The 8,712-nt window shown below is 40.0% G+C and overlaps 1 long non-coding RNA gene across 2 annotated transcripts; it reads right to left on the reverse strand.

The window, feature by feature from the left end:
* Nucleotides 1-1,091: 1,091 nt before the first annotated feature.
* LOC141498185 (uncharacterized) lies at nucleotides 1,092-5,193 on the reverse strand. Of its 2 annotated transcripts, XR_012471579.1 has the most exons (4): nucleotides 5,135-5,193; nucleotides 3,240-3,417; nucleotides 2,472-2,527; nucleotides 1,092-1,355 (listed from the first exon to the last, which is right to left on the reverse strand). It is a non-coding gene; the product is annotated as an uncharacterized LOC141498185 (long non-coding RNA). The 2 variants fall into 2 exon arrangements; XR_012471578.1 differs by lacking the exon at nucleotides 2,472-2,527.
* Between the last annotated feature and the right edge of the window lie 3,519 nt (nucleotides 5,194-8,712).

The following is an 8,712-nucleotide window of genomic DNA, read 5'->3' on the forward strand; positions in this document are numbered from 1 at the left end:
TTCCTTTTTGCCTGCAGATTACCAGAAAAGAGGACAGGGTTTTAAAATATTTTTATATCTTGTTTTGAGAACTAGATCAATAAAATAAACATTAGATCTGTGAAATACAACAAAGATGCTGAGCCCAACACTGTGGCAATGAGGGAGCATTTTAACGACCATGAGATCAGCAAACTAACTTCTTTCATTTTACATATGAAGAAATTGAGGTCTAGAGAGGTTATTACCCCCAAGTCACTTGGCTGGCAAATGTGGGAAACATGCTCTGAATCTTGCTCTTCCAAGTCCAGACTTATAATTAATGTTCATGAATTTTATTCAATTGAATACAAGAGCCAAAGTTTCAAATACAAGCGTCATAAAATGAATGTTTAATGACCACCTTATATGTATCATGCATACGCCTATGAAAAATATCATGCAGTAGCAGTTTCCCAGCATTTAAAATTGAATGACCAGTACAGCCTCCCCACTTATTTGTGGGACAATGTGAGCCTGTGCCTTAGTCATTTATGAGGATGAATACACAATGAAACTCAAGCTCCTCAGACTCATCTCCGAGTATCTCTCCACCTCCCCATCCACTCCCCCTCGCCCAAGGATCAATATCCAAAGGAGGAACTAGGACCCTTATTTGCTTTTCAGTTACAGAGTTTGTTCTCAGATCAATGCTGCTAGGATCTCTCTTCAGTAGGGTCTCTGTATTAGAGTTGGCTAGATGGATGGTTCTGTAGTTAAGAAGGGTTAGCAGAGTAGCCAGGATCTCCTCCTCTGCCATTTCTCTCTTTGTCTTGTCCCTCATCCTGTCCCTCGACCTATCCCTTAAACTGTCCCTCAAACTGTCCCTTGACCTGTCCCTAAAACTGTCCCTCATCCTGTTCCTCAACCTGTCCCTCAAACTCTCCCTCAAACTCTCCCTCAAACTCTCCCTCAAACTCTCCCTCAAACTCTCCCTCAAACTCTCCCTCAAACTCTCCCTCAAACTCTCCCTCAAACTCTCCCTCAAACTCTCCCTCAAACAACTCTCCCTCCAACTGTCCCTCCAACTGTCCCTCCAACTGTCCCTCCAACTGTCCCTCCAACTGTCCCTCCAACTGTCCCTCCAACTGTCCCTCAAACTGTCCCTCAACCTGTCCCTCAACCTGTCCCTCAACCTGTCCCTCAACCTGTCCCTCAACCTGTCCCTCAAACTATCCCTCAATAAGTCCCTTGACCTGTCCCTCAAAATGTCCTTCATCTTTTCCTTCGACCTGTCCCTTGACCTCTCCCTTCGTCCTGTCCCAGATTCTTTCCTTTGTCTTCTTTCTCTTCCTCTTTCCTGCTATTCTTGTAATCTATTCCATTGGTCCCTTTACCTAGAAAATGAAAAGATAGATTATAAAAATAAACCACTTCAGAGTCTTCAGATCAATTCTGATCCCTCTACAAAGTCTCCTCTCCATAGGCCCCTGTGAACTTACAGTGGTTCCAAGTCATTACCTCCCTCTAAGGCAGGGATACAATCTTCCGTGAGCTCATTGGAAGGAGTGTGTTCTGAAGCTCTAAAGCCTTGCCCTATTTACTTTGAGATGCAATTCTGTTGAGAAGATTTTGGACCCTAAAACATTTATGTGTGAATCTAGATGCATATGAATGGATCAGGGAATGTATAGTTATATTCACATGTGTATGTATGTGTATGTGTGTGCAAACACCTGTCTGCTGTGCATGCGCAAACGTTTGACTTGCATAGATAGTGGTACAGCTACATATGGCTGCATCTAGATCTACACATACAAACATGTATGTTTTCAATGAAACTATTTTTCATGGAATGGCATGTATACATTTCAAAAGGAAGCTTCTTTATTTGGCTCCAGGGGAGCCCTTACAAAATCTTTCATTCATTTGTACTGAAAATCCATGTTTTGTCCTCAGAACCATGAAATGGTAAGAAATCAGACTATATATAACTAGTCATTCTTCACAGAGAGGAGGCAGCTAGAGTCAGGAAGACATCATCCAGCTTCAGGCAGGGCCTGACTACAGAATTTTCCCTGGCAAGACACGTAATTGTCATTTGCCTCAGCTTCCCCCACTGTAAAATGGGAAACATAAAAGCACATTATCTTCCAGTGAGAAAGATCAAAATTGATAACTATAAATCTCTGAGACCAATGACTGGCACAGAGTAGGAGCAATGTCAATGCCAGTCATTATGGTAGTTGCTGCTAGTGTGATCATTACATGCAAAATATCCTATAATACTGCACAATATAGCCATTAGTAGGAGTGAGTCAATGATCCTCCAGGAGTTCCCAATATTTTTTTTCTTTGCATGTAATTGGAAAAATTATTTAAAAATAAATATTGAAAATTATCTCTACATATAGTTGGAAAAACAAAGAAGCAAATACACAAAAAGTAAAAGTATAAATGAATGTAGCTCATCCCTAAAAGAGGGGCAAAGCAAAGGAACTGATATAACTCACTCCATTTGAACTGAAGGTAGGTAGAGTTCATTTGGTTACAGCAGTTCATGGTGTTTCTAGAGAAAATAAGGGGGAAAATAATAATTGGAAGAAAGAGGATTCACTGAAGAGTCATATACTGATGGGCTATAAAAATTACCCCCTGTGTTGAGCTTTCAAAAGAAAATCCTCCTACCAGCAATCATTGAATGTAATCAGTTGGTCATCCTTTTCTCAGGTCATCATGTCTCTATATCCCTTCTCTTCCCAATTGTTCCCTTTCACATAATTCAATTTGACACTCTCCTTTCATCTCTCATACACCCACTCTAGATCCTTCAGCTTGTTCTGTGGCCTTCCTTATTTCTCCCCTTCTGCTCTTCTTCTAATGCTGACCAATCTCCATTTATTTGCCCCAGAGAAAGCACAGTGATTTGTCCATTTCTGCTTTTCCAAAACTCACTTTTGAGCCTCAGCACAGCTCCCAGTTCAATGATGAAAAACCCTACTGTTGGACTGGTGGGAATTCCAGCCTAGTGAAGGGCACAAGCTCATCTTCCATCTTTCATTATATGTACGTTTGAAACAGAGTAGAAAGGACTAAGTTAAAGGAATTAGGAGAATAAAGACTCAGAAGCATCTAAAGTCTCTGATGTATGTCTCCTGTTCAGATGAGAGTAAAAGACCTCAACAGCCACTATGGTGACATTGCAAGATACATGGGTGTTCCTTTAATCCAACCAATACCAGAAAATGATGTCCAATAATACAAACAAGTGGTTATCTCACCTTAGCTTAAAGTTTTCAAATGAGGAAGAGTCAATTCATCCTGAAGCAGTAGGAAAGGTATAATTCATGAGACTTTTGTTTTTTACTTCATATTCTTTGTTTTCAGGTTGCCCATTTTTATTATTCCTATTTTGTCCAATGGGTCCAAAATCTGCCAAATCCTCTTCCACATGCCAACCTAGCAAACCACATTAAAATAATTGTCACATGTTCTTCTGGCTTCTCCATTCTAGATTCAAAATTGGCAGTGCATTCACTTAACTCTTAAATAGTACATCCTCATGGAATCTTTTATTATTTCAATTTCTCTCCTCCAAAGAGGCTTTAATTTCCCAATATTCTCTGTAAATATTGTTCTAAAAACTTAGCCCAATGATATACAAGGGGCCTAAACAGCAAGGGGCAAAGGAAGATGGAAGGGAATAAGCATTTCTACAAGATCCTAAGTGACAGAAGTGGGTCTTTTAACATTAGCATCTCTAAAATATGTGAAATTGGGGGTTTGATGACTCATTTTTCAATTTAGAAAACTGAGGAAAGCAGGATTGAGGTCACACACTATCTCCAAAGCAGGGCTCTATCCACTGCTCCTCAGAATCCACAACTGCTAATTCTGGAAATTAAAGTAAGATCCTATCGATACCATTCATTAACTTTTGGAGCTGTCATATCTTTTTGACTCATACTAAGCTTCTAGGCTGCCAAACCATAGACATCTTCATCAGTATGATTGCTACCCATATGGGTACATAAGCCTCTCATATGAACTAGTCTTGAAAACCTCCTTATGTTTCTTCCCCACTCAGAGCTATTTTCTCTCAAGCGTCTAACTCTACCTCTCCCTTACCAAAATTACCAACAAATCAAGGGGTCTTCCAAATAGAGACCTAGTTCCTTCTCTCCATCAAGACCCCCCCCCACCTCATGGTCAATGCGCTCTCTGTCTCTCTCTCTCTGTCTGTCTCTCTCTCTCTCTTTCAGGAAGTCTTGGTCTTAAATCCTACTCTACTCAGGAACTCACTACTTCCCTTCCCTCACTTATCATAATTGGGGAAACTTGACATTACTAGTCATGGGATGTTGAGAAAGGATCCTACAAGTCCATCTGATCAAGCACTTTGTGGGATAAACCATGCCTTAGAGAAATTAAGCAATTCCTCTTAGAGCACATGAGATTCAAATCTACATCTTGCTGATTCTAACTTAGAATGGGAACAAACCCAATGCTACTGAATAGGAAAAGAGCTATTTCAGTAGTCTCTGAAACTGAGCTGAAGGGGAAAGTTGGGAAAATAGGAAGATTTGGGTAGAGGTAAATGCAATAAAGGAAGTAGGTGGTAAGACTAAGCAGAAGGGGCTTAGAAAAATAAGCTATGTCCTCACCAAGGCTTGAAAAAAAGAAGCCCTAATTAGCAGATAGGACTTTGTATTGATGTAACTAGGTAAGGCATTCCCAGTTAATCATCATAATATTGTAGTTACTATTTACACTATTTTCCTGATTCTATTCACTCAAATTTTTATCTGTTCAAGTCTCTCCAGGTTTGTCTGAAATAATCTTCTGCACATCATTTCTATCAGCATAATATTCTATTGCATTCTTGTAACACAATTTCTTCAGCCATTCCTCAATTGACGAGCATGAACTCAATTTCCTAATCTTAGCCCTCACTACAACAACAGCTAGAAATATTTTTATACAAATAGGTTCTTTTTTTCTTTTTAACATCTTTATTGGATACTGACTTAGTAGTGGTCTTCCATCCTCTGTAATTCTGCTTTTTATTCAGCTCTTCTACTCTCTTCACATCCACTTCTTTCAATACTCTTTCAATAACCTTGGATAAAATCTCCCCACTTATCTATTTTGATCCAAAAAATCAACACTATCATACCTTGCTTTTTCTCTCAAATGGCATCCTCAGGACTACTGTCATCTCACTCCTGCTCGCCAGGAGTGCCTGAAGTCACAAAACCCTATTAATACTGACATGAAAGAGAAAAACTGCCACATCCCTTTATTAGAGGAATATGGTAGCAATAGGTAGTGAAGACAACTGAATCAGAATTCTACCACTTCAGTAATTTCAGATGTGGGACAAATCAAGTCAATTCATCTGGAAAACAAAAATCAGACATTTTGAAAAATGGAAAGAAATGAAAGCAAGAAAGAAGGAGAAAGGAAGGAAGAAAAGACAAAAGGAGGGAAGGAAGGCACTGCCCTATGTACTTTAAAAGTATTGTCTTGTTTGATCCTCACAATGACCATGTGAAGAAGGTGCTACTATTTTCTCCTTTTTACTGTTGAAGAAACTGAGGCAGAGATGAAGTGTGACCTAGGAAGAAGCTGAGGTGTCAGAGCTTCCTGACACCTTGCCCAGAGCACTACGCATTGTCATCTTCCTGCCTTAATGATAATTGCACTGGGTAAAGAGAACAATCCACAGTAGGAATTAGAATGGAGAATCAGAGTTGGAAAATCTAGCTTCTAGATGGCAGAGTAAAGGCAGGAACTCCCTGGGGATCTCCCTTTAAATAATACCTTTTAATAATGACTGTAAAATGATGGAATGCACAAAAAGATGGAGTGAAGGGGCAGCTAGGTGGCACAGTGGATAGAGCACCAGCCCTAGAGTAAGCAGGATCTGAGTTCAAATGTGACCTCAGACACTTAATAATTACCTAGCATGAGACCTTAGGAATGTTCCTTAACCCCATAGTCTTGCAAACAAAAAAAATAACCAAACAAAAAATGGAGAGAAACAATTTTCCTGCTTAAGACAACTTAGGAGGTTGGTAGGAAAGTCTACTGCACCAGAAAGGCATTAACCATGCCAGGACCAGGCCTTGAGACACACTGAACAGCAGCAGCATGAGCTGCCAGAATTCTCAGCCTATAGATGATCAGGGGCTCAAACAAGTTTAGGACATTACAGGGTCTCTTTGCTAGCAGGTCTCTGGGGCTTTTCCCAAACTGGGACCCAGGGTACAATCCTGGGTGGCAGGACCAGGGGAAGGAGAGGAAGAAATATCACTCCTTGGATCATAACACCTTGGAAAACTTGAAACAGGCAGGTCCCAGAAACAGCTTTGAAAGCAGCTGCAAAAAAACAAAGAAGCTTCACATCCCACCCTAGAGGCAGAGCCCTACATTAGCAAAGGGTCAGTAAGCATCAATACAAGCAGACAAACAACTTCCCCATTGGGCTGGGAATGTGGAAACCACACACAGGTGAGGGCTTCAGATAGCTTCTGGAGACAGAATTTTGGTTGAAATGCCTTGACAAAGGCAGTGTGCAGAGGAGTATCACTAACCCATGAACCATTGTCCCAAACTGTAATCTTGTATTATTTTATCTTTCATTTATCAGAATAATGAGTTGTAAAATAGAGATGAATGTGGCACCTGGAGAACCTCATCTCCCTGCTAGCAGGGACATTCTTAGTCTCAGGGGAAAGATGTACAGGGATCTGCTTCAGGCAAGGGAGGAAAAGGTTCCTCATAGGACTATGCCATTCTTCAAAGCAAACCTGCTAAAAGACACTTTACTTCTATGAGCCCAAGCTTCATTCCAGCAAAGAAAACATTCCCTTATCGCTTAAAAAAAGTCATCAAAACATCCTAGCTGGGGGTGTGAGATATTGGATGTGTCTTTAGGAAGTTCAAGTTCATATTGCATCTTACACTGGGTGGACAACCCTGGACAATTCACATAACCGCCCAGTCTCAGTTTCCTCATCTGTAAGACAATACTACTATACCCTATATTCATATAATATTAACAATTAAGTAGCATTTCTCTAATATAATAAGTCTTATAAATCACTTTGATAATAAAAGTTAACATTGATTTGGTTTCATTTGAGTCTCATAATAAGCAAGGGAGTCAAGTTCCATTATTATCTTTATTTTACAGGTGAAGAAACTCAGGTATCTTAGTCTGGTTCAGAACTCAACTCTTCACTACACTAGGAACAGGGTTTTAGACCTTATTTCACTTGTCTAATTTTAATGACATGTATTTTATGCACTTAAAATATGATTCTGGAGCAGCTAGGTGACTCAGTGGATAGAGCACTGGCCCTGGAGACAGGAGGATGTGAGTTTAAATCTAGTCTCAAACACTTAATAATTACCTAGCTGTGTTATCTTGGTCAAGTCACTTAACCCTGTTGTCTTCCAAAAAGAAAAATAAGATTCTGAGATGTGGTTGATGAGTATTACTGGCCTGCTAAGGAGTCTATGACACATCTTTGAAGAAGGACTCCTAAATCCTCAGGAGAAATAGATCCTAAATGATTCTCTATATTCAGTATTCCCAATCATCCCTTAGAGATTTCCAACAGCATATCCATCATGTCCAAAATAGAACTCATATGGCCCCTCCCTAAATCTTCTCACCTTTTTTCCACTTTTGTATTGAAAGAACCTGCCAGTTCCCTGCCACTCAAGTTCCTTAACTCCTAGTTATAATTCCCTCCCTTCATCCTCATTCCCAATCAAATCAGTTTTCAGAAATTATCAATTTTCACTGTATCTCCTCTGTTTCTTGTTTTCTAGATACATAGAGCTTCCACCATACTGTATGCATTCTTTGAATCTCAATGAGACAATTTCAAGAATTATTTCCCTACTCTCCCAGTTGGCTTTCTGACCTGAAGTCTCTTCTTTGCTCAATCTATTCTCCACACAGCAGTCAAATTATATTTCTAAATCATCAATTTGGTTATTATCTTGGTCTAGAATGCCTCCTTAAGCCCTTTAGAACAGTTTTTTAAAATCTTCTAATATTTGGAGCTTTATATATACAGAATCAAAACTCTTTATAGCATAGACTCTGTGACTCACTCTCCGAGTGGGGGCAGGTTGAGTCTCCAGAACTTAGTGCTCCTTCTTCACTCAGGATTTTTTAAGAAGGGGAAGGAGGTGGCAGGGGATTTTGGAGTTCGAGAGTTTATTTGCCTTCATCATAGTGCCACTCCCATGATTATCAGCTCATAGACGTTTTTCAACCAGAAATAATTACCTTGTAGGGTGATATAGTGTGGCCCAAAACACACTTAAAAGTCTGTGATACGTTCTCCACAGGCACATGTGTAGGTCAAGAGAAATTAATCACAAGTTCTGAGTGCATATATGGACTAGGGGGATAACTCACAGATCTCTCCCGAAATCATTTTTTCTGGAGTCTTCAAGGTGTTTCTCCTTAGGTAAATTGTGGCTTTCCACTGATCTTCCCATGGAGTGCCAAAGCGGTCTTTCCCCACTAAATCAGCATTATCTTTGATTATGAGTATCCTGATGCTGTCAGTAGTCACTGTGGTCCTGGGGACACCCCTGATTTGTCAAGGTTTGAGTTGTTGTAATCTCTGAACCTCACAAATTACTTTTCCTTTGGGGAGAGAGAGGTAAAGACTCCCTCAAACCCACATAAATATAGGGCCTTCTCAGCAGACTCACTAGAACTTCTCT

This window comes from Macrotis lagotis, chromosome X (genome assembly GCF_037893015.1).
Source record: "Macrotis lagotis isolate mMagLag1 chromosome X, bilby.v1.9.chrom.fasta, whole genome shotgun sequence".
NCBI lineage: Eukaryota > Metazoa > Chordata > Mammalia > Peramelemorphia > Peramelidae > Macrotis > Macrotis lagotis.